The following is a 27034-nucleotide window of genomic DNA, read 5'->3' on the forward strand; positions in this document are numbered from 1 at the left end:
ACATTGTCTAGTATGACAGTTAATGAAACTGTCCAGAAGTCATGATGTCCAATTTTTTGAAAGTTTGTTTGAATTACATGGATGAGGAAAGTCTGTATATAGCATTGATCATGAGACTTGAAGATCGGTGTAGGGTGTTCATTTCAGGTCCCACACATCTGAAACTAAGGACATAGCTTGTCATCACTGGAGGGCATAGCAATAACACTGGAACTGAGCACTCTGGAGTCTCTCAATCTTTAAATACTACCATTCCAGAATGCAAGAATACACTTCCCCAGGAATATAATTTAAAGTGAACTATTTCAATGATGGCACTTTTCAAGAATTTTAATGGGATTGGGCATCCAAAAGGCAGGCTGTTGTGTAGTGCATGCCATATGGAAGAAAAGCTTTCACAGTTTTTGAATTTTGGAGAATACATGCAATTAGAGATTGGAAGCACTAAAAAGGTTGAAAAGGTAGTGAGAATGTAGGTCACTAGTTTTACAGCAAGAGCTTTAATGGTTTACCAAAACCTTGTACTATCCAGAACCAATTTATGTTGAAGGTAGTTAATGAAAAGTTCCATCAAGAAGGGAGACTTACTTGGCATCCTGTAGAAAACTCGATGAATCGCTTAAAGGTTGTAGGAAGACAGAATCTTATGCACATTACTGGATTAAGTAATTATGCGATACAGATGGGTTTTGATGCCTGTGAGTGGTTCGTATAAATTATATTTAAGGCATTCAATAAAATCAGTATAAACTCAGTGACTGACTAGTTCATAATTTGCATAGTGGACTTGTGTACCTATGAAGTACTCCAAAACATTGTTGGGAGGATGCCAATTGATTTTATACAAAGCTGATATTTAGTCTTTCCATTAATCTGATCAAGAAACTATACCTCGACATATCTCTAAAGTGAAAAAAGATAAATTAAACAGGGAAGACGATAGTGCTAGAAATTGCTTGAAAAGCATAGTGAGACTGGGTGAATTCACCTGAAATTTTTAAAAGCATAGAGAGACCTGATTAATTATGAAATTTTTAAAAGCATAGTGGAATTTGTTAATTCACCAGATTCCAAAATTCAAATATGAAGCACAAAGTTTGAAGTGTTTGCAGCCACTCGGATCTACAGCCCATGAGATAATGATTCGGAGATTAGTCTGAAAAACTGGATGGTGGAATATTTAAACTTGAAATTAGCTTGGTATCAAATCTATCCACTACATTAGAGTATGACCTAACTGTCCAAGTACATTTTATGATTATGATGTATAAGGTATTACTGAAAATTAAGGCATCAAAATCCAGGTTTTAATTTAGGTTAGAAATAAATTTGTCATATGTAACTTTTAAAGCCAAAACTTGGCTGTAGCCTTGAATGGGTTCAAAGTTTTATCAAGATCAGTTAGTCTATAATTCAACATTTTGATTAGATATATGTTTGGATTTTAGTAAATTAAGCTTTAACTAGTAAATTACCTAATGTATCTTAATTTTTTTCACATGTTTCATTGAGGAACTTCAAGTGATGCAATTTGGAGAAAAGCCCTAGCAAATAGTGGATTGAAGAAACTTCACATATGATACTGGTTGAAGAAAACTTGGTAACCTTGAACGCAAGGAAATTACTTTTAAGTGGTAAGAATATATATAGTCATCTAGTCCTATGCTTATTGATTTTGAGCATATTTTTTTTTTTTCATTTGAAGACAAATGTTACCAATAAATTTTCATTATCTAGTAATTCCAAAGGTAGTTGCATCTGCTTGATTTTAAACAAGATTTTATAAATGATTTTGATAATGAATAAAACTTCTTAGTTTATCACACTAATCCATTGCAAAGTTAGGCACTATAAAGACTCTGAGGGTTCAAGATGGCTTCCTTAAATTGAGTTTTCATTGCAGGTTTGAACTGAAAGCTGTATTACCAGGAAAGAAATCCGGGATAGTCTCAACACTTTCTTCTAAAGGAACTATAGTTTCTCTGTTGAACGCCGAAGTTTTATTTTATATATATAACATACAATATCCATTGGAAATACTGAATGAATACATTTAAAATTTTTACTAAATGACCTCTGCTATAAAGCTCCATTTCTACGATTCCCTGTGCAGTAGAAAATTCTGTGAAGCCTTTTTTTTTCAGTTGAAATTCTCTTAAAAGAATATTTACAACCTAATCCTATATTTGCATTAAAATCCTGCAAAGCATATTTTCAAGTCTGCATAATATAAAACTTGGTTTGAATGTAATTTTAATGAATTTATTGGTCTCTTCAAAGTATATTCAAGAAACATTCTCCCCAATCTTGAAAAAACTCTTAAATCTATACATAATTTCATTTTTACATATTGTGTAATGGCTATATTTTAGTACTGGAGCTTTTGTATGGGTTTAAAGTATTTGTTCTAAATCATCACTTAACTTTATTAAGCATAAAGTCTATCAACTTTGAGTATTCAGTTTTTGAACTCTGATGGTTCAAGTTTTGTTCCCATTTGCTTAAATGACAGTTCTAAATTCAGTGATTTTTAATTGGTAATTGATTTAGTTCAATATCTGCATAACCAGAATTTATTTATTGCAATACAGTATATGGAAATGGTGATTAGATTATAAATTGTTTGGTGTGAAAATTATGAAAGTTTGTTCAACTTTTAATTTGTCTGCTGATGAGATTTTTAGTGACACTTACCTACAAAACCTCTTGGATTGTTGAAATTCTACTTGGGTCACTAAAATGAGGTCTTGGAGTTGGTGACGCTATTGAATGATAAAGCTTATCATAAGTTATGATCACTTGGTAATAAAGGGTAGTATAATTATAACAGCATACTTGTATCACCATGTAAGACTCAGATCTTTCAAATAACTTACGGTTTCTCAATCCAATCTTTAATTAGTCTATAAAGTAATCCCTTTTATGTTAATTAGTCTATAAAGTATTCCCTTTTATTTTAGGCTGTTATCATCATTCAACATTTGAATGTTTACATTTAAAAAGTTCTTTACCTTTTAATACAATCTATCCTAATGGTTGAATATTTTTCTCAAAAGCTGAAAGCTTGGTTTTCACTAAACAAATCTTAGTTTGTTTGAAGCCTCCATTCTCTAAATCAATTGCCTGGTTTAAGCAGATGTAGTCTGTTTCTATTTTATTAATTTTCAACCGATACTACTTTCATAACTTTCACACCATGTTTACAAGTCAAATTTTGTTTTTGTGAGTTTAGTACATAACCAATTTCATCTGGAATTTAACTGTGAAGAACTAGGTATCTTTGGCAGTTTCAGGTATTCCTGAAAGTATTTAACATTTCACACTATATTTGTATTTACATTAGCTAAAAAAATGGCTGCATATTAATGGATTTTAATAAATCAAATTTTATCAACGCAATTTTAAGCTACACATCTAGCAACAGTAAACTCTCTAATAATCTTTGAATCCTTACTATTTAAATAATCTAAAAAGTTTTACTTATTTTCATGGTTTACTTTTACTTTGTCCTTTATTTGTTCCTGTGTTAAGATTACTTACATATTTAGAATGTCAGATTTGGTCATACATGTTAATTTTATATTAAAAAGCTCAAATTTTTCCCATATTGATTTTGGATGAGTAATACATGGATGATAGTTGCAACTTGAATCTTCTATGCATTAGATTTAATGCGGTTGCTAATTGCCTTTGCCTTTGTGGGATATTTCTTTTAATGTTTTTCAGCCATGGCAATTCATAACTTTTTACTAAGAAATATCTCGACTCGCAATAATGTACATACCTGGAAGTTTGCTTAGTTTTCTGGTGATTTTACATACTGTAATTAGTAACTTGATGATTTTTTTTAAATCATATTATGAAGACTTTCCTTACTGAAAGTTCACAGGTTCCATATGAAATTGGTTTTTGTTCTCAATTTGTTTTTCTCAATTTATTTCTTTTTAAGAAGTTTTGACTTTACATGAAATTTATTTTGGGAAATTGTGTAAATTGCATATTTTTTAAAATCTGAAAACTTCTGTATTTGCATCTGTTCTACATACAGCTCTCATTATGTCCTCTATAGGATACTAATTTTATCTACGGCCATAGATTACAAAAAGTTTCAATTTGGGTTTATTTATTTAGCTGAAATTGGAAAGTTAATTCTGCCTAGGATGGATTTTACTATGATATAAATGTGCTTAAAACTAGTAGGGATAGAAATTGGTTTGTTCAGCCTAGCAAGAAGTCCAAGTAGGTCCCACAGTGTTTAGGTCAGTTTTTAAATCTTGAAGCTATTACTGTTTTTATTTTGATTTGATCTTAATTTTTTTAAGACAAGACACAGAAAAATTAATAAGGTTAAGTTTGCTGTAACATTAATCCAGATCTTGGTTCCATTTCCCAACTTGTTACTTTGTCAAGTGTTTTTGGTTTGGTTTGTTTTTCACCTCGCTAGCACGACTCCACTACTTCATTTATTTTAGTCAGTTTAATTTCAAATAATGTGCTATTATTATGCTGCATATACAGTGCAACCCATAATAAATCCTGTTAGTCTGCAGGCCTCCCTTGCAGACTAAATTTGTGCAGCAAATTGTGCACAGGTTAGCTCTTTGTCCCCAGCTCTGAGGAACATTACAGTAATGACACAAAAGTACTCTGTAGGAAAAATTTCACATCGTTATTGCAACAACTGATATTTTTTATGTGCACTTTAAAATGAACAAGATGGCCATTTTAAGCTTACTGCATAACTAGATTTTTCTTGGAATTTGTACTTCAGGCCTACTGTGGCCTAGTTTTTGTAATGGGGTTTAGTTATTTTTCACTTCTCACTGAGACCATATTTTTCTTTCAAGTATTTGATATTAGATAATACATTATCTTGTGTATGTATTCCAGTGTTCATTATTAGTCAAGTATTGGTTCGTTCTAAAAATAGTCTCAATTTTCAACGTATGACACGTGGCCTATCACTGTTGTGTAGTTTGATAGAGGAAGAAAATTATCTGGTTAGTTTATGGTATTGAAATTTTGTTATGAAAGGTTGTGATTTTAGACCAATTAAATGTAATACTTAACAATTACATTTTGCACAATATTTTTCATTGGCATGTTTTTGTGGATTCAGTGTTTTTACTCTTATGATGTTGAATTGTTAGCCAACATAGCCCCTCTGTTTCTCATTGCTATTAGTTATGTGGCTATTGCAGTGCTCTGAAGTAAAGCCCATGATTGGGGTGTCTTATGTCCAGATTATATATGCTAGATTAAGGTCCTTAATTACTAATCTAAAACTTAGTCTAGCCTTCTTTCGATATTCCGCTTACTAGTCTACCAAATAGCAATTCATAGATTTTGATTTTTGTGGGATATTTATTAGATCAACAAATGCTGGTCACTACACAATATTTAGAGGGAAAACTTAATATTTGAATTGACTATTAGTCATGGGGATGACAAGCTTTAGTTAATTTCATTAACTTGCTGGGTATATACCCTACTCCTAGCATTATGAAGTAGGTTTTCTGGTAATTTCTGATAGTATCCTTAGTATGCTTAATTGGCCATTTTTAGCATGTCTTTTTAAAAACTTTGGAATTATATAGGCTGGGTAATAGCTTATCAATTTATATTTTACCCATCTGAAATTGTTGTTGGCTTGTATTTTATTCTTTTTGCTTCTTGCTAGTTACCTTAGCCTCCCCTTGCATTCAGATAACATATTTTAGGACTACTGTATTGATTATTTTGAAAGGGCTAAATGACAAGCTGAAATTCCAAAGATAAGATTCTTTTACTGAAGTTTTCAGTCAGTTCTTGTGACAATTAAGATAGTTTATTATTGTAAAACTGATTTTAACACTTTACATTCTCTCCTGTAGATTTGTTTAGCAATTGGAAAGATAACAATAAAGAAAAATCTAAGTCAACACTGCAGTGACTCGATGAGGCAAGAGTGTTTCTCAGCATATGGCAATCAGACAGGTACCTTCATCCATTTTAGAAAAGGGTCAAACTAGCATCTGTGAAGACAGTTCGAGGAGATACCCACTTGTTCAGAGAGAATGAACCCCTCCTGTCCTTGTGCTCTACCTCTCAAATATTTGAGTTTGTCCTGACAGTACTGAAGAACTAGGTCTATTTTCCATTTATGGTACTCTAATTTTTCTTGAACCTAAGTATTACTTTGTTACTTGGTAATGCAATTGTAATACCAGCAATAACAATTTTGTTTCATGTATTTTTGTTGTGGCTGTAGTTGTTGATTTTGGCAAATTTTCTAGATATTGTAATTCTGTAAATTTAAGAATTTTTTTTTAAAATTGCAGGAATAGTAAGTTTGATTTAATTTTCAAGGAAGACAGAAAAATTCAAATTTATTCAGTATTTTAATCAAAGGTTTTCATTAGTGATCTGGATCTAGATTTTTTTTTGCAATGTTCTCAATCATAATATAAATTTTGAATTGGCATTTCTGATGCATTCTGAAAAATTATAACTGGTAATTAATAATCTGCTACTTTATTACATGCGGTTGCCCAATGTTGAATTGATTAACTGCTACTGAACTGGATTACATACTGTTACCAGATGTTGAATGAAAAACTTTTCCCCATTTTACTTATTAAAATTGGTCATCCTTCAAATCATCCTTAATATCTTGCTTTATGGTACAGTTATTTGTACTTTGTGGCCCATGGGCTACCTGAAAAGGGGGTACCAGCTTGCTGTGTAAAACGTCACTTTGTATTCAGGTTGCTTTTCATCTCTTGTACCTGACATAGTAGAAGGGATAAAACATCACAAAAACAGATTGTAGATATCTTTGTGTGAAGAATCCTTCAATTGCATTCTATGGGCTTTGATTAGGGAGTTGAATAAAATATCAACCAGAGAAAATTAAGTTCATAGTGCATTAAAAGAATTTTAAACAAGGTTAGATGTATTGTTAATGTATCTATTGTATATTAGAATTTTAGATTATCAAGCATATAATGATAGGACTGCTCACTATATCCTTTTTAGTATTAGTAAAATCTTTTTTTATAATACTTTCCCTTTCAACCTAGTCTTCGTAGTTTTCTCAACTTTAAATCGGATTGTATAGTATTTGTATCTTTGACCAAATTAGATTTACAGCTTAGCGAATAAGATTGCTGCTAACTAATAATTATTGTGATTGATGATAGTAAGGGCATGTGATCGTAAAAACAGTCTTAATTTAAAGCATGATGCTACTAGGGTGTCGACCAAACGACTCCTAAACATATAAACAATGTTTAGAAAAGATTGCTTGAATGTTTAGTGGTAGGGGGGTTGAAAAATTTGTAAATTCCTTCAAATTGATGGAAATAGTTTTGTCTATAATCTCCAGTTGAATTATCTGTTGTCTATTCCTGTTTCCCTTTGGATGGTTGTTTGATGAAGTTATATAGTATATTCTATTCCAAAGTATGATGGCATTTTAGTAGTGTCAACATGTCAGAATCTAATTTTTTCCAGGTGAAAAGTTATGCTTGATATAGTTCATATAATTGAAGTTTCATTTTGGGTTTTCTTGTATTTAGGTGCAATGGCAGGAGAAACTTTAATATACCCTGTAATTGATAATGCAAAGTTTAGTTAAATAATCTCTAGTTTTATAGTCTGAAGTTGTGTATTCTGTTTTTTGGATGATTGTTAGAAGTCTTATTGAAGTATATTTTATTCCAAAGTATGATGGCGTTTCAATAAGATACTTAAAATATGCCTGGATCGAAAAAGGTTTTTTTCCCCTAGCTGGATAATTGTGCTTGATGTGATAGGTCATATGATAAATTGAAATCTACTTATAAATTTGCTTGTTAGTTTTCTTTTTGTACTTAGTAGTTGAACTTGGTTAATGTTTTCCTCAATTCTTGTGTGGATCAGATTTAGTTTGAAATAAGTTCTTTTTTGGTAGGTCTTAACTCACTTTGCATTTTAGCACCAATTTTCCCTGTAGGCCTTAATTAGTTTTTGCTAGTCTTATTTTAAAGGTATTGACATTGGTTGATTTCCTTGTTACATCAGAACTTAATTGAATAGTCGCTATTTTAGTATTTACAAGCGGATCATGTTTTTTACTTTCTGATTGGTCTTTATAAATCTGAATTGAATTTTTTCCAAGCTTCAGTGATATTAACATAGTATAGATGTTCCTGTATATTTCATAACTGGAATTTGTAGTTTTCTTTTACACATAGTGATCTTTACTTGAATAACAACTCTCTCTCTCTCTCTCTCTCTCTCTCTCTCTCTCTCTCTCTCTCTCTCTCTCTCTCTCTCTCTCTCTCTCTCTCTCTCTCTCTCCCCCTCCCCCCCCCCTTCCTTCTTTCCTTCCTTTTATGACAGGGATCCAAAGTTGTAGATAGACCAGGTCCTGAAATAGTTAAAATAAGTAAATCACTCAAGTTTTCCTATTCAACTCAATCGTTCAAATAGTAGTTTGGCTGATTAGAGGATGAGAATCTAAACTTTTAATAGTTTCAGATTTAGCTCAACTCTTAACATTTCATTTACATAGTTACTGATTTTATAACCTAGTTACTACATTGCTCTTTTCTTATCACTTGGTAATCTAATGTGAAACCATGAGCAAGTCCTTTATTATTTTTGCCTTATTCCATATTTGGAGCGATGCTCCAGTTTCTGTAAAGCAGATGTGGTGAGACATGGTATTATTCGTGAGCAGTCGCACAGACTAATACAGTACGTGCAATGTGAACTTAGTTAATTTAGTGATAGTCAAAAGTAGTCATGATAGATATGACTGCACAAACTTTGATGCAACACAGATTACTCTTGTAGCGAAACATTACCAAATCTTAGGTTTTAGCTCCATAAAATTGTTTTTTTTGATGTATTGAAAGACATTTGTGATTAAGGAAATGTCCCCAACATTGCGGGATTTTTAATTTTATAAACCTTGGGCTATATGATGTTCTTACCAATAAATTGATGATTTAAAATTAGTTGCTAGTAAGATGAATGTTATCTATATTAGGTAAAAATGCCTTTCACACACTACTTCCTCTTACATTATGGCTTCCATATACTGGTGAATTTTTATTTTATTTCATATTACCTTTTAAATTTACCAGGCACAGTAAATATTGAAATTACAATCTACGTTTAATATGAATTCTTATTACTCGTAATGCGCTTATTATGAAATAAATTTAAATTTCCAGTAAATCTGGAAAATTCTGTGAATCTCATCTTAATTGTATTAATTCTTTAATTTACTTATTCAAGAATATAAACAGTCTTAGTACTGAATCAGTTTTATTTATAACTTTATAATTATCTCCAAAGATTATAGATTTCAGTGGTACTGGCCCAAAGTTAGGTCATTGTGGAAACTTATCTTCAGATGTGTGCTTGCTAGAAACAGAATTCCTTTCGAATTAAAAATAATGGTGTTAATGTTAGTGAAATTGTCCCTCGCACGGGAGTAATGCTTGAAGTGAGATACTTTTCTTTAACTTCTAGAAAATTTTCATAATTTGCTTAACCATGAAATTGACTGTTTTGGTTTTTTGATTTATAGAGCTAGCTATTTGAAAATTATATTGTAAAGAATTTTAGTTGAATTTATTCAGTACTATAATTATCATACCATCCAGTGGAAGTTTTAAGGAGTTTTATCTAAATTTAATACTGCGTCTCTCTCTCTCTCTCTCTCTCTCTCTCTCTCTCTCTCTCTCTCTCTCTCTCTCTCTCTACACACACACACACACACACACACACACACACACACACACACACACACACACACACACACACACACACACACACACACACACACACACACACACACCTACCTTGCCCTTAGAGGTATGTTATCGAATGTCAATTCTTAACGTTGATAAAGGACAATTAACAGAATTACCAATTTAGGGTGCAACTGTTTTATAATAAATTTAGGGTAAGACTATCCTCTGCTAGTAAGTATTAAGTAGATTTCAGCCCTTGGTTAAAATTAGATAAAATTTGTAGAATTAGAAGTTTAATTTTTGGAATGCCAAATGCTGGGAATGCACTTGATAAAATAGCACTGTACAGCACCAGAAAAGTAGCCCTTAAAATAAGTTTCAAATTAAGTTTCAGTAATTAAGCTTAATTTTAAGACTTTTATGTTAAAGGTGAAAATATAGAATGCACATTGGAGAATTCTTTGCACAAGAATATCTTCAGTTTGTTGGTGGTCCATGTGAGTAGAAGGCGACTCAAGTCCGATTTGATTATCTCGCTGGTGGAAGAAGCCGAGATAATGAGAATATTCGCTTTGCATCTCTTCCTCTTTACCCGACTCAATCACTTACATGGGATGAAGGACAATCGTGAAGCAATTTGAGGTTTACCCTGTCTTGTCTGCTTTTGAGGTGGCTGAATGGGCCTTCTTGCAACTAATTGTACCATGAATGATTTAGATTTTTTGGATGATTTGTAAACTTATTCAAACAATAAAATTCCAATATAGTTCTTTGTTTTCCTGGATGACCTTGTAAGTGTAATTAATTTCCCTGGGTGACCTTTAAAAGCAATTTTGCCTTTATTTATAAGTAAATTTAACTAGATAATTAAAATCATAATTTGACTAAATATATTAGAAGAAATTAAGTTTTTCTATCTCAATTTTGTTTAAGAATTAAATATTCACTTAGTCCCACATACCAACATCTGGCAAGTGTATATAATACTTAGTAAAACTATTTTAACTGCAGAAAAGGAATCAAACTAAACTTCTGATACAATTAACTAATTGAATTGATTCGAATGATACAATAGTTGCTATCAATTAAATTTCAATCCATAAAAAAAGTTCAAAATGAAATATAGAGATCTAGAATTAGGAGCGTTAGAACCTATGTAAACCAATTATGTAATCTGGTTAATAATTTGCCAACATCAACTACATGGTATCTACAAAGTAATTTATGATAATGATCCAAAATTATAAAGGGAAAAGTTTCATGTCAAGTCTGTAAACAAGTTTGTATTGCCCTATATATGTAGTATTACAATATGGGTGTCAATAATTGCATGAACAGCAAGTCGCTCCCAGCCATGTGAGCTTTAATTTCATTTACGGTGGTTATGGCGTCTGAATCGATATTTGAGATGTTAAGTATATTTGGTGAAATGTCAATGATCTTACGATATTGTGCATTTATCTAAATTACTTTATTAACAACCTTGAATAAATGATCACAGAACTCACTCCCACCAAGGTGGAGTTAGGCTGTACATGGCTGGAAATTACTGTTCTGGTGTGTTATGTAAGCATTGTGCTCATATTGTAATGTAATGCATAGGTAAGGCATATCAAACTATATCCTAAACGAACTTGACATCTTAATCTTTTCCCTTTTTATGGTCAATTTTCATAAAATGTCATCAAACTTTGTAGATTAAGTAACAAAAACACTAAAATCAAAATGATATTGCTGGCTATTATTATTCATTGCTACGTAACAAAGTATAAGTTTGAGTAAAATGTGGCCCATCCTGGAGTACAAAACCAGCATAGAAAATGGATACTGAAGTGTCCATTTTCTATAATGGTCCTTAAGTATCCATTATAGAAAATGGACTAGTTCTTCTGCATTGACAGGCAATACTCAAATATTTGAGGGGTATATCACAAGGACAAGGAGGGTCCATCCTCTCTCTGTACATGTGAGTATCTACTTGAACTCTCTCTTCATGAGTGCTAGTTTGAACTTTTCTAAAATGGGTGAAGGTACCTGTCTGATCACCATATGCTGAGAACACTAGATTGCCTCATGGGTTACTGTAGTGTTGACTAAGAACATAAAAATTTTTTTGTGTTTTTCTTTTAAAATAACTTGTATCCTCCCTTATCCTCCCTTAGCATTTTAACTGTATTTTTCAATGGTTAAATAAAAGTGTTTCTGGAGATTTATTGAATTTTTATTTTCAATATTTATAAAATAATTACATAAATAGAAACGTACCCCTGTACAACAATGCTTCTCAATATTCCCTGCTCTTTGATGACATACTTTTTTTTTTTCCTTGCCCATAAACTTTATTCCATGTTACTTCTCTTGATCGATATTCCTTGCTCTTCGATGACGACACTTTCTACGGGCCATCAACTGCATTCGACATAGGACACTTTCCTGCCCATAAACTTTATTCCAAGTTACTTCTCTCGATCGATATTCCTTGCTCTTCAATGACGACACTTTCTACGGGCCATCAACTGCATTCTTTAATGAAGAAATAAAAAATATCAAAAGAAACATTGAAAGGAAAGACAGCCTTCCATAGGTGGAGTGCTACTTTCACCAAAAACTCCAAATAAAATGCAGACCAGTAAATATCCATTAACAAACTAAAATATATCTAAAAAAAAATACTGCCACAAAAGGGATTTTGACGAAGGAAAAATCTATTTCTGGGGAGAGACCTGTGGCGCCCGGCGAAAAGTCCTTCTTGTATACCTTTTCTGATAAAAACCTTCCAATTATACCAGAGAAAGATAAAAGCATGGAATGCTGAGGTTACAACCCTCGCGCGAGCACCTTTTGGGTGTCGTGTATAAAGCAAAGGCGCGTGAAATCCACTATTCACAGGTTGTCTTCCATTTAGTTAATTCCTTCGCCAAAGGGATGGGCCGATACAGAGGCCCTAGACACATCCCCATCGCCGCACCACCCACGCCACGACGCGAGCGCCATCTGAACAACATCCTTCTGTATTGACCATGATGGCTTGGAAAGGAAAGGGTGGGATCGTGTAAAATAAGGGGAAGGGTTTCGCCGGGCGCCACAGGTCTCTCCCCAGAAATAGATTTTTCCTTCGTCAAAATCCCTTTTCTGGGTCGAACCTGTGGCGCCGGGCGAAAATGTACCAGAGAATGCCTTCCAAGCCCAACAATAACTACTAATTTAATAAGGGGAGAGAAACAACACCATGTAAAGAAAATCATATATAATTCAGGTAAGTAGGCATAAAATATAAACTAGCCACAGGGCATAGTGATAACAAGGAAACCTCTGAGTATCAGAGGAAAACATGCAACAAAACTGACATGGCTAAGAATATCCCAACTTAATAACAAGGGAAAACAATAATAGTTACAATCATATTAACCTACTGTAATATGTAATACACTTAGGGCTAACGAACCACCAAGGAAGCGGCGTCGTGGTGCGAGTGGCGGGTAGGAGGGAGAAGAGAAGAGATGGATGAAAGGAAGAACAAAAGATCAATGGGGAGAGATAAGGCTCCCAGCTGCAACCGTTGGATATTTAAGAGCCTGTAAGTTCTTTAGATAGTGGCGTTTGAAGACCATAGGAGATTTCCAACCCGTGTACTTCTTAAGGTTATCAAAGTCCATATTCTGGAAATAGTTGATGGAGGTAGCTATCGATCGGATATCATGAGCATGGGGAAATGAACCCGGATTGGCTTGTTTAATGAAGTATAGGATCTGTTGCCTAATGCCACGTATGGAAATGGTACCTCCTTGTTCTCTGATAAACAAGGGGCCAGACGATTGGGTAGCAGTCCTGGCTAAAAAGGCCCTGAGAGTGGTGACCGGACATAGAGAAGTATCTTGGAGAAGAGGAATAATCTTCCAAGGGGACCACCTATTTTGGGGGTCCTCGTTCTTAGCTAGGAACGCCCTGTCTGGTGAAAGAAGTACCTCACCTGAAGGGAGGAAATCCATGTTCTCTGAGTTTCGTGAGAGAGCTGCTAGTTCTGAGATTCTGGAACCCGAGGCCAAAGCTGTTAGAAATAAAGTCTTCCTAAGAAGAGTGATATAAGAGCAGGATTCGTTGTCCGTGTCGGAGGCCAGTTTGAGGACATCATTTAGAGACCAAGAGACCTTTTGAGGACGGACCGAAGGTCGAAGCCTAGCACATGCTTTTGGAATAGATGAGAAATAAGACTCCGCCAGGTTAATGTTAAACCCAACCAGGAAGACTTTCCTCAGAGCTGACTTAATGGTGGTTATAGTGCTAGCTGCTAGGCCTTTGTCAAAAATGGACCTAAAGAAGGAGATGGCTAAATTAGGAGTCATAACCGAATGGTCTGAAGTCCTTAAGAAATCCGCTAGTTTCTTAACCGCCGAATCATATTGGCGAATCGTTGAGTCCCTTTTGTCTGATTCTATAAAGAGGACATTATCTGGGTCGATGTTTGCGTCCCTACGTGCCGCAAACTTCATGAAATCCACAAAGTTAGGGTTTTGGCTATCCTTGAGGAATCTGACACAGTCCGTGTTTGGACCACCTGGGTCAGTTTGGGGAATGGGATCCGGAAGGGACGGAGTTTCAACTCGAGGAGGAGAGGAAACCAACTGCTCTTTGGCCAGTGAGGTGCCACTAAAGCTACTACCCCGTTGAAGGAGCGGAGTTTGTGCAAGACTTTCAGTAGAAGATTCACTGGAGGGAATAAGAAGATCTTCTGCCAATGGTTCCAATCCAGGGTTAATGCGTCCATGGCATAAGCCTGAGGGTCCAGGTTCGGTGTCACATAACACGGGAGTTTGTGATTGAGTCGGGTCGCGAATAGATCTACCTGGAGACCTGGAACCAGCCTGAGTATCCACCGGAAGGAGTGCATGTCCAGGGACCACTCCGATTCCAGTGGGCTCGTCCTGGATAATGCGTCTGCTATCACATTCTGGACTCCTGCTAGGTGAGTTGCTGACAGGAACCAGTCTTTGTCGGCTGCCAAGGTGAAGATAGTGACTAGGATCTGATTCAGGTTGGGTGATTTGGACCCCCCCCTGTTGAGGCAGTGGACTACGGCCGTACTGTCTGAGACTACTCTGATGTGGGTCGACCTCGGAGGGGAGATTCTCTTCAGGGTCAAGAACACCGCCATGGCTTCGAGAACATTGATATGGAACTGTCTCATGGCGGGTGACCAAGAGCCCTGACACATCTGATGTTGGGAGTAACCCCCCCAACCACTCAGAGACGCGTCGGTATGAATTGTCACTTGTGGAGAGGGGAACTGTAGAGGAACTGACTTGGAGAGGTTCCTCCGATCGGACCATGGTCGTAGTCTCATTTTCAAGACAGAGGGGATCTTCGAGGTCTTGTCTCTTAAAGGTATTGTCGCCCTCTTTCTCCAAACTCGATTGATGTCTTTGAGTTTGGCTTTTAATAGGAGATCGGTCAGTGAGGCAAACTGGAGTAGGCCGAGGACTCGTTCTAAAGCTCTTCTGGACACCTGTTTGTGTTTGAGAAAGTTCCTGACCTTGGAAGCTATCTCCCTCACCTTCTTGGGAGGAAGGGAGAGCTTGTGCTTTGAGAGGTCCCAACGGATGCCTAACCATTCGAAGAGGCTTGATGGTTGTAGGCGGGACTTCCGGAGGTTGACTTGGAAGCCCAGTTTGGAGAGAAAATGGAGTACCTTCGACGTAGCTCTTTTGCATTCCTGGTGCGACTGGGCCCAAATGAGCCAATCGTCCAGATAGGCGACGATTTGTATCCCTTGGTGTCTGAGTTGCTCGAGCACCGTCTCCCCCAGTTTCGTGAATACCCTGGGGGCAATGCTGAGACCGAAGGGCATGACTTTGAATGCGAAGGCTCTCTTGCCGAGACGGAAGCCTAGATAAGGAGAGAAGTTTCGAGCTACTGGGACATGATAATAGGCGTCGGTAAGATCGATAGAGGTGGTGACGGCCCCACGGGGAAGTAAGGTCCGTACCTGAGAGATAGTCAGCATACGGAACTTGTCGCAAAGGATGTAAGAGTTGAGCTTCGACAAGTCCAGAACTACCCTCAACGCCGACGAGTCTTTCTTCGGGACTGTAAACAGGCGGCCTTGGAACTTCAGGGATCGAACCCGCTTGATTGCTCTCTTCTTGAGTAACTCCGCAGTGTACTCTTCCAGGATGGGAGTGGGTCTCTGGAAGAAGGTCACCGGTGGAGGAGGGGATCCCTGTGACCATTTCCAACCCAAGCCCCTTGATATTATGCTGTGAGCCCATGGACTGAAGGTCCAATGATCCCGGAAGTGATAAAGTCTCCCTCCTACCGGCATCACATCATTGGGAGGGAGTGAACTTAGGGCCCCTCCCTCCACGGGAACCCCTTGCTCTGGGCCCGCCGCGTTGGCGGAACTGTCCTCTACCTCTGGAACTCCCTCTTTGGTATCCACGAAAGGAACCGGAGGGTTCGTAGGCAGGGTTGTATGCAGGTGAGGGCATCCAAGAGGGGTTGGGCTGTGTACCAGGGGGAGCAGCGAGGTAGACTACCTGCTGAGGAGGCGCCTGTTGTCGAGAAGTCGAGGCCGCGGAAGGCTGTGGGGACGAGGTACCCCGGGCCGCTTTGTAAGGACTAAACCTCAGCTTCTTCTTGAAGAATGTGTGTCTCTGGGGTTCGAACCTCTTTTTGGCTGAGAGACCCCACCTTACCTGCAAATTCTGGTTTGCCCTCGCTGCGTCCTGAAGAACCTTATCCACCTCGGTCTGAGGGAAGAGGGTCTTACCCCAGCAGGAGGAAGCTATCAGTCTGTTCGGCTCATGCCTGATGGTGGCCTCCGACAGAACGAACTTCCTGCAACTAACCCGTGCTGACCAGAAGTCATGGAGATCTATTTGGTAGGATAGCAGCTGGTTCTTTGTGGCGACTCTGAACAGCGTTTCCTCTGGGTAAAGAGATGCAAGGGACTCCATGGAGGTGATGGATTGGAGGGACCTAGCAAGTCTAGTACGGGTCTCGAACTCAGTTTTGAGAAGACTCTCTATTAATCTGGGAAGCTTCTCAGAGAAAAGAGTAGAGGCACAGTCCGGGTCTAGTTTCCCCACCGTGAAGGTAGAGGCCGCAGCATCCCAGGCTGCCGAGGAACCCGGAATAAGCAAAGAGGTGGGGTCCGTCTCCTTGAGAGCCGGCATGGAAGAGCCTTCTTTGATGGCCTGTATAGTCAGCTCTGTGACTTTGTCTATGAGCGGCAAAGAGATGGAGGCCGCTGTCGTAAAAATAGTGTAGGAACCCTTGTGAGGGGTGAGCTTTGAGTTAATACACCCCCACTCTGATAGTGTTCTGGCCCAGATAGCCTGGGCCTGCTCTTTTGGAAATATGACCGTTTCCTTCGGTACCTTGTCCATACGGACCAATGCATGTTCCTTTAACCGTACAAAACCATTGAACGGGAATGCTAGGCCAGGGGGATAGAACTCCAGGTCCTCTAGAGGGCGGGTGCCCATGCCCTCCAGAGTTAGGGAGCCATCTACGAATGGAGCATGCAAAGCAAACCGCCAAGGATTGTTTTTATCGAAGGGCGGCAGCTTCGATGCGTCTGGGGCAGAAGGGGGAGGGAACTGAGTTCCGGCGCGGATCAGAGTAGCCATCATATCCTTAATCTCTGTTATTGCACCAGAGTGATGTTGAACTTGATCCCTGACCAATCCTTTGATCAGTTGGATGGGGAGGAGATCAGCCCAGGGTACCTGAAAGTCACCCGTTGGTTTTTTCTTGGATTTGGTAGACTTAGACTTCTTAGGAGTAGTGGTTTTACGAGGAGCAATATGAATATCAGGAGCTGTCGAGGGTCCGGGGACCGGTGACGTTGATACTGGCAAAGCTGAAGTCTTATAAGTTCGAAGTGGCTTCACCTTGGGTCGTACGGAGGCAGAGGGATCCCGAGGAGAAGCCTTAGAGTTATCAAAACCTAGAAAGGAAGAGGTAGAAGAGGGAGTAGGAGAGAAAAGGGTTTCCACCAACTCGGCACCACTTACCTGCTCGTCCCTGGGTTCTACGTCTATATCCCGACCAGCCATGTCCATTGGTACGAGGGTTTCGTCCTCCACGGAAATGGTAGCCCTGACTTCTTCAATTAAAGGGGCAGCAAGGTCAGGAGAGACTGCAGCAGTAGTCGAGCCTGGGAAGAGACGGGAGGCCATATCCCCATCGAGGAGATAGGGAGCGCCAGACGGGGCATTCCTGCCAAAGCCCGACACCCACGGCCGAAGAGTAGCCCTTGCTGACCGAAGAGAGACATCATCGGCCTGTAAGATTTGCAGTGATTAGTGATGGAGGAGGGGGTTTGCCCTCCTAAATATACTGTGTATATCATATTCATGTCTATATTAGTGTCTGCCAACGAGAAATAAGGAACAAAGGGAAAACCCACTTACATCATCATTCAGCAGAACTGACGACAACTCGTAACAGAACGAGCACAAATCCGGGAACCACACTGGGTATTGGGCCTGTCCCGGTTCCTGGATAAAGGGAATGGAGCAGTGGGCATGAGACCGGCAGAGGTCATGCCCAACGGGGTCGCTGAACGAGGCAGAGCATCCTTCAGCAGTACAACGGGCCTTCTGTAAAAGAAAGGAGACATGAGTCTGGTGATGCTTGAAACTCTGATAAGGGATAAAAACCTATTATTTTAGAGTTCTGGCACTCACTGAATTACCTAAGCACCCATATTGCCTTGACCAAACAACTAACTATTAACTTTAAGTTGATACTGCCCCATACCATTGTTGGCACTTTAAAATTCAATTGTCTGTATATTTGTAGTGCACCCAATTCTGTTAATGACATAAGGATAATAAGCTTAAAGTAATCCGCCGACCTCCAAGGGTCGGGGAAGCAGTGACATGCCCTTAAAATAAATACAAACACCAGCCTTAGCTAAAGGCAAGGCAAATATAAGTGTGAAGTGTATGGGCGACCTCCGGTGAAGCCGGAGCTCCGGTGAGGCCGGATCGTAATGAAATGTCCTGAATAAAGGAGCCTTAGCTAATTAGCTAAGGCAACTTTAAGTGTTAAGTGTTTGGGCGACCTCCGGTGACGCCGGAGGATAATGAGATGCCCTGAATAATTCAATTGTGGCTAATAATTCAATTGTGAAAGATAAAAAGCTAAGTCGTAGCTAAAGACTAAAGCTTAGATTATAGTAAAGCGTATTTACGATCTCCGGTGAGGCCGGAGGGAGAAGAAAGGTCCTGAATAATTATTGTGAATAACAACACAGTTGTAATAACAAAGGCTATTGTGGATATGGCCGTGGCCTGAGACCGAAGTAAGGGCCACCGGAGGGTCTTATCTAAACAATATGAAGCCCGTCCCATGTAGTAAACAATATAAATATAACAATAGAACGAAAGTTATTGAGAATCCCTCGTGGCGGAGTATAACTCAAGGCGGAGTGGATAACGTTCATAACTACTCCCGAGCCGTAACGGGGAGAGGGCGAAACACGGACCAAAATAACGCTAACAATTGAAAAGTCACGAAAAAATAAATAACTCGTAAGTTATCATCCACCCAGAGGGGGAGAGGTGAGGGAGGGAGAACCCGCTGACCGCACAAAACGGAAAACGGGAAATCCGCTCCCCCACCGGAGCTAAGAAAGAAAACGAGAGAAAGGGGTAACTCGTGACTGCGAACAGAAAACGGGGACCCCAATCTCTCGCTCTCTTGGACACAAAAACAGGACTAAAAATCACAAAACACTATTATAAACGTATAAAATAAAAATGTACATCCATATAATACTACGATCGAAGAATAGCATCCGTTAAAACTTAAAATAAATAGCAATGTTCCTTTAACCGAGTCGAGTGACGAACGCCTCGGGCGGTTACTAAACAAAAACAAAGCTAAATCGCTATCTCGATCGTAGGCTGGACTTACTTGCAAAAAGTACCATGAGCAAAAAATAAAAATAAAAATAATAACGGTTCTAAAGGCATAAGGCCAGGGACTTAACCAAGAACCTAAGTGACAGAGTACTAAACGGGCAGATAAAGATGAATTCCCCAACAAGTGAACAAACAATGGCCGCCATGAACGGCCAGACGGGGATAATAAAACAGACTATACTGGATATAAAACACAAGCCCGGTACAATAAAATACTGTCAAAACAAACTATGGTACTTAACATTGGAATGTGTGAAGATGGAGCTTCGGACATGACAAAATAAATCCACGATAGATAAAAAAGACCGAGAGCACAACGAAAACATTCAACACTTTTGAATTCCAAAAAGAAGGATGTTGTTCAGATGGCGCTCGCGTCGTGGCGTGGGTGGTGCGGCGATGGGGATGTGTCTAGGGCCTCTGTATCGGCCCATCCCTTTGGCGAAGGAATTAACTAAATGGAAGACAACCTGTGAATAGTGGATTTCACGCGCCTTTGCTTTATACACGACACCCAAAAGGTGCTCGCGCGAGGGTTGTAACCTCAGCATTCCATGCTTTTATCTTTCTCTGGTATAATTGGAAGGTTTTTATCAGAAAAGGTATACAAGAAGGACTTTTCGCCCGGCGCCACAGGTTCGACCCAGAAAAGAAATCATTTCATGAACTTCTGTACCTTCATCCAGAATAGACTTAGTACATCCATTGCTTTCAACTATCCAAATTAAATGGAAACACTTTGATGTGGATGCACATTTGGTATATTTTATTCAAAAACCACTTCAGACATCTAGGAAACAGCAATATTGGAGAAAAAAAAAAAGTCAAAAGATGTCTTGATAAAACCAGCTGACTGACAAAATAAAGCAAGACCAAAAAATAGAAAGAAAACATACGTGTTGGTAATTGCACAGAAATAAAGACTTCTTGAGCTTGTCATGAAATGCATTAGAAAAAGTGCCATAAAAGGCACTAGAAAAGACTACAAAAAATTATCAAGACTGTTGATTCACTTTGGCACCATGCCAGAGACCAACAGAAACCGTCTTTATAATAAATCTGCCAATATAAAAAGTACCATAACAAGAGGGAGACAAACTGGATATATAAATTTAGGCCATAATTCATGGCACTAATTCCTGACACCATTATGGATCACTGTTCAACTGGGGAAAAGAGCACACTTGCAATATGAAGTAAAGGCTAAGATTTCACAGCAACATGGGGGAAAGGAAGCTGGAACAGAGGTACTGTGCTGTAAGGCCTAAAAAGTTATACAGCTCAAGGCTGAAAGGACGTTGCAAAAAGGATGTTATAAAATTATAAGCTTTTCCTCATTGCAGAACTCTTTCAGCCTTGAGCAGAGCTCACTTTTTAGACTTTACTTTACAGAAACCTCTGTTCCAGCTTTCTTCCATCTTGCTGTGAAATCATTTAACCTTTACTTTATATTGCAACTACCTGTATGCGGTTTTCCTCGACTTAACACCGATCCATGATGCCATCTTAGGCCCTAGTGCTATGAACTATGGCCTGAATTCATATACCCAATTTGTCTTCTTGCTATGGTAGCTTTTATGTTAGCAGCTTCATTATAAAGACTACTCATGTTGGTCTCTATCAGCGAGCCAAAGTGATTTTCTTAGTCTTTTCTAGAGCCTTTTATAGCACATTTACTAATGCATTTCTTGGCAAGTTCAAGAAGTCGTGTGGAAAAGACATTTGAGAGCATACTGTATAGGCATGTAATAGAATTGGTATCACAAATCTAGGGGATTAATTAAGATAAGTGATGTTACCCTACCAGAAAACTATTCCCAGTGTTGGCACTGTGGTATATCAATAGTTAAAGATAAATGTTCATGTAAAATGAGGATCAACTTTGAGCCTTATGCTGTTTATATAAAGTAGTAAACTACAAAGGAGTGCAAGAAAGGAGAATCCAGACAGTATTCAAAACCTGAGAGCAAGATGGAGGAAAGGTTTGAAATCAAGGAGGAGACTGAAAATCAGTTTAAAAAAAAAAAAATAGATAATGGAGACTGGAAAGAAAGCTAATACATTTACAATCAATAAAGATGCCTTGAAACTGATGTGGGAAGGAGTAAGGGTGAGCTTTTTGCCGAAAGCAATGTAACAAGATATTATCTGGATTATAAAATTTACAAAGTCATATGAGATGCCCAAAAAGTAAACATGAATTACTGGAAATATAGTCGAGCTCCTGCTGGGATAGATAAGCAGTAGAGTATTTTGTTACTTGAAAGCACACTGAACTTTGAAGCAGAAGTTATGAGAATAAGAACAATTAACATCGCTAGACAAGAATCTTTCCCAATTACTCTTTGCCATCTACCTAAATAATCGAGTCTTCTCTTAGCCAGGGATAAATGTGTTCAAAGGAAATTTAGCAGTATTGATGCAGAAATATTTCTGCGTGTTTATGTTTTACTTTATGCTGATGATACTATTGTAATGGCCGAGTTCCAAAAGGAATTACAAAATTCCTTAGATAAAGTAAAAGAATATTGTGATACTTGGAAACTTCAAATTAATGTTTAAAAACTAAAGTAGTAGTTTTAAGAGGAAAAGTTAGAAATGTTCCGAATTTTAGACATGGCGAGGAGAGTATTGAAATTTTTAGGTTATGTTTACCTTGGTACATTAAATTATAATTGTAAAATGGATTTAGCTATTAAGAAACATGTCATTCAAGCCCACAGAGCATTATTTCGTATGTTAATTAAATGTAAAAAACTTTAATTATCAATTATTTCAACTGTGATCTATTCGATACTCTAATTGTACCTATTTTGACTTATGGTTGCGAGATATGGGGTTACCACAAACAAGATCATGTTGAGGCATTTCATAAAGAGTTAATGAAAAATCGGCTTTGTGTGAACAAGCGAACAGCAAACTGCACGGTATATGGAGATCTTGGCAGATTTAGAATTGGAATTGAAATATCTACTTGCAAAAGAATGATTGAATTTTAGCTGAGAATTGTAAAATCAAAGGCATCTAAATTGAAAAATGTCTTTTATCGTTTTCTTAGAATTCTGAAAGTCGAACGAGTATAAATCTAGTCGGATCAATAAAATAAAAACTAATCCTTAATTCCTGTGGCATGTCAAATATACGGGAACATCCAGAAAATTTCAATCACACGTGGATAATAATTAGCTTAGAAATGAAACTCAATGACAGAGAGAGAACAGTGGAATGCAGAAGTAGAAAGAAATATATTGTGTAGTAACTATAAACTTTGTAAGACTAAATTTGGCCAAGAAAACTACAGTATATTATATATTCAGATATACCAGAAAGAATTGCCCTTAATAAATATAGTGTGGTACCTAGAAACTTCCTGTAGCAACTGAAAGATATTATGAGCAGGAAAATCAGCAATGAAGTTGGGGATAAATATGATTATGTTTTAGTTTGTCCTGTGATTAGGGAAATGAGAGATACCTAAAGTCCTCCTATTGTAGAAGACCTACCACTTTTAAACTCAATCTGCTCCTCAATACAAGTAGCAATAGAGAATTGAAAAAACTAGCAAAGTTTATTAACCTATTAATGTCTATTTTAGAATCAACACTATTTAAAATTTTCATTATTCTAATATTTTCAATACCTACTCTTATTTTGTCAGTATACCTTTCATGCTTCAAATATGTACTAGCTAAATGTGTGTGTACATGAATGTAAGTTGTAATCTACTGGTCTTTTCCATTTGTATTTTTGTGTAAAACATATTTGTGTAAATTTGTAATTCTCCTACCCAAGAAGGAGTCGACAGAATAAAATTTGCCTTCACCTTTACAAATTTCCCTAAGGAAAATGAAACCGATTTTCAAGTGTGACCTTAGAATGTTAAGACTCGAGAATAGAATAGCGAGAAATTTGTATTATGATGAAGAATGGATGAAGCGTGGTGTCCCAAAGCTGTATAAAATGTTATCGGACTTTTTGGACATATGCAGAGTCGTGACAATGAACACCTAGTCAGAAAAGCACTAAATATGGAAATACAGTAACAGAAAAAAAAGGTACAAGAACTTGTGCTAATAGATACATAAACTTACTTATTGGGCAGTAAAGAAGACAAGAGTAATGGCCAGAGGAGTAAAAATAACTAGCTTCAAATCTAACCTATGACAACAAGAAAACTTTCATGATGAGAAGAATAATGCAAAGTACCCACAGATGCTTGTAAATTTATTGAGTAGTTTTACCAGACCAAAGAAAAGTGTAATCAGGGAAGTTGTGGATTGAATTTGTGAATTTTGGCCATCTTTCCTGGTGCTAGGCTGAACTAGTAAATATATTAAAATATTAGATACAGTGGGGGGCAAAGTGGTGTTCTGGAATACCAAATCTACACAAAGTAAGATATTCTAATATCCAAAATGTATAACATGAGCAAAAGGGGTAACTTGAAACAAACAGTTCATCAGAACTGATGACAGCACTTTATGTGCCTCAAAGAGAGAAAAACAACTTGTCCAGCAAACTCAAGGAGAGATGGCTAAGGCATGGGTCTAAACTCTCAAACTTGACCAACTGCCAGTCAGAAATGTTTGAGCAAGTGTAAGAGTGAAAAGACAGCCTTAAATACATGGTCAACTCCATCTAAGGATTGCTACTACCATGAGCATGACATCTGACAAGTATCCTAGCAACAAGATCACAAATAGTACTGACAATAGGAATCTACCTGTTTAAATGAAGTGGATAGGGCTGAGAACTATATTTAGCTAGATAGACAGCTCTCAGAAGAGGTAGTGTATTCATGATAATCTGGAGAGATATTGGACTGTACAACAGAAGATGAGATATCAGCAAGAATGTGGCTGCAGTATGAAGGAAACAGCGTTGCAATATACTATCGGTTGATCAAGAATGTCCCATAGATTGACAAAGCTAAGATATACAGAGGGAAAACATAAGGCCAATAGGCTACTACATATGCATAAGAGACATGGGTACTGCCAAATTAGAAGATTTTGAAGAGCTGTGACCTTAGAACATTGTATTGGGACAATCTAAAACAAACAAACTAGAACATTAAGACTCATAGTTGGAATAGGGGAGAGAGATTTTCTTACGAACAAATAATTACTGGAGATGTGGGATACAGAAGCTGTAAAGCAGGCTGTGATCTCTGACCGAGATTGTTTTATGCAACTGAGAAGGGATTACGAACAAATGGCGAAATTGCAGTCGATATGGAAGAGGGAAAATAATTATTGGAAGAAACAGGAAATCATTGATAAATATTGAAGATAGTTACTTGATAAGAGGCAATGATGAAATAGTAGAATGCATAAATATTTATGGGTGTAAAGAAGGAAGCCCCAAAGGTGTACAGGAAAGCTGACCCCGGCTTCTACTTTAAGTGCATTAAAGTAGAAATTTAAAAAGGTGGAAGAGGACTGAAAATAAATGCAAGACAAACAAAAGGGATGAGGATATGGAAGTGAAAGGAAGAAAAATTGTAAGAAGGTCATGAAAATAATTGGAATGGTTGTTTGGGAAGATTGTACTTCAAAGCAGAGAATGAAGAGAACTTATTTCATTAGCCAAGCTATGAAGAAAAAATTTATTATGAGGAGGTTAACCACACTGATCATATCAAACTCATGAGGGCTGGGGTCAAAATAGTTTTTCTTTACCGAGACAGTATAAATTTATTACAAATTTATTTTAAAAAACCAGGAAAAATGACAAATTCGTAGATAATTTGTATTTTTCCTAACTATATTAACCTTAGCTATTTAATATGGGTAATTACTTTCGGCGTAGCTGAAATGACGAGCCATTAGATTTTTAACGAGGGTTTACTACCCCACCGCTAGTTAGCGGGGGGTAGGGAGGGGTAGCTTGCTACCCCCCCCCCCTCCCCTTACACACACCTTTGCTTAGACGTAGGACTTCACGGGGGACAGGACTGGCGGGCAAGTTTGATTAAATAGCTAAGGTTTGTATAGTTAGGAAAAATCCAAATTATCTACGAATTTGTCATTTGTTCCGTAACTGGAATACAAACCACGCTATTTAATATGGGTGACTCACCCCTTAGGAAGGGTGGTAAGTCCTGGCCATTACTGGCTTTGGATTTTTGCCCGGGGACTCAGCATTTGAGTGTGTTAGTACTCGATAATAAGGAGTCCCTGGACCTTGCTAGCATCTTGCTGTGCAAGTGCTGCTGCCTACATAAGCTGTGTGTGAAGGTATGCAGTGTGACACGTCCTAGGAAATTGACCTGGAGTTCTTTAGATGAAACTCAAGGCTAGGACTCTCCCAATACCACCTCGTCAGGGTATGGGCACGTGACAGTATTAACTTAATACTAGGAACACAAGGAAGCATGGTTTACCTGCAGTGGTTTGAGGTCAGCTATGCAGAGAACCCAGGATGCTGCTTTCCCCAAGAGGGGGGAGGATGAAGAAAAGAATAAGGGCCAGACAAACCTTTTCATTCATGCAGACTAAGACCAGGTAACAATGCCCTCAACCTTCTGCTACTTGTCCATTAAGAAGCCTGAGGTTGGACCAGCTGTTGTGCAGCCACCACAGGGCCGATAGAGAACGTATCGAGTCTCCTGTGTGTCACGTCTTGCAGGTAGTGGGCTGTGAAGGTCGTCTGACGCTCCCACACCCCAGCTTGCAGGACCTGCGTCACTGAATAGTTCGTCTTGAAGGCCAGGGACGTAGCTACGCCCGACATCATGTGCTTTAGGGCGACATGACGAAGGAGGGTCAGGATTCAAGGATAGGTGTATCACCTTGCGAATCCAGGCCGAGATGGTATTCTTGGTGACCCTCCTCTTCGTTTTCCCAGTGCTCACAAACAAAGCTTGCACCTGAGGACGAACTGCAGCTGTTCTCTTAAGATATAGCCTCAGACTCCTTACTGGGCACAGTAGGAGATGGTCTGGGTCATATGTTACAGAACGAAGACTCGAAACCTGAAAAGAGTCGAACCGAGGGTCCGGCACTCCCGGATTCTGAGTCTTGGCAACAAACTCAGGGACGAACCTGAACGTTACCTCCCCCCATCCCCTTGAATGGGCGATGTCGTATGAGAGACCATGAAGTTCATTGACTCCCTTGGCCGAGGCCAAAGCTAGTAAGAACACCGTCTTCCAAGTAAGGTGGCGATCTGAAGTCTGGCGTAATGGTTCGTAGGGAGGTCTCTTTAAGAGACCTGAGAACTCGAACCACATTCCATGGAGGTGGTCTCACTTCCGACTGAGGGCAGGTAAGTTCATAACTCCGTATGAGTAGGGAAAGTTCCAGCGAGGAAGAAATATCCACTCCTTTGAGCCTGAAGGCTAGACTTAAGGCTGAGCGATAGCCTTTCACA

The 27034-nt window shown here is 38.2% G+C and overlaps 2 long non-coding RNA genes across 4 annotated transcripts in view; one reads left to right on the forward strand and one right to left on the reverse strand.

Moving 5' to 3' along the window:
• The window catches only part of LOC137631579 (uncharacterized), a 29334-nt gene extending 21065 nt beyond the window's left edge, over nucleotides 1-8269 (forward strand). For both annotated transcript variants that reach the window (XR_011041910.1, XR_011041911.1), the window contains exons 4-5: nucleotides 1523-1634; nucleotides 1904-8269. This is a non-coding gene — a long non-coding RNA (uncharacterized lncRNA). The remainder of the gene's footprint in view (nucleotides 1-1522; nucleotides 1635-1903) is intronic.
• Nucleotides 8270-12032: 3763 nt separating this feature from the next.
• Nucleotides 12033-27034, reverse strand: part of LOC137631991 (uncharacterized) — a 69838-nt gene continuing 54836 nt past the window's right edge. The window contains exon 3 of one of the 2 annotated variants that reach the window (XR_011041976.1): nucleotides 12033-12251. This is a non-coding gene — a long non-coding RNA (uncharacterized lncRNA). The remainder of the gene's footprint in view (nucleotides 12252-27034) is intronic. The other variant, XR_011041975.1, reaches the window with a different exon arrangement.

This window comes from Palaemon carinicauda, chromosome 40 (assembly GCF_036898095.1).
Source record: "Palaemon carinicauda isolate YSFRI2023 chromosome 40, ASM3689809v2, whole genome shotgun sequence".
Lineage (NCBI taxonomy): Eukaryota > Metazoa > Arthropoda > Malacostraca > Decapoda > Palaemonidae > Palaemon > Palaemon carinicauda.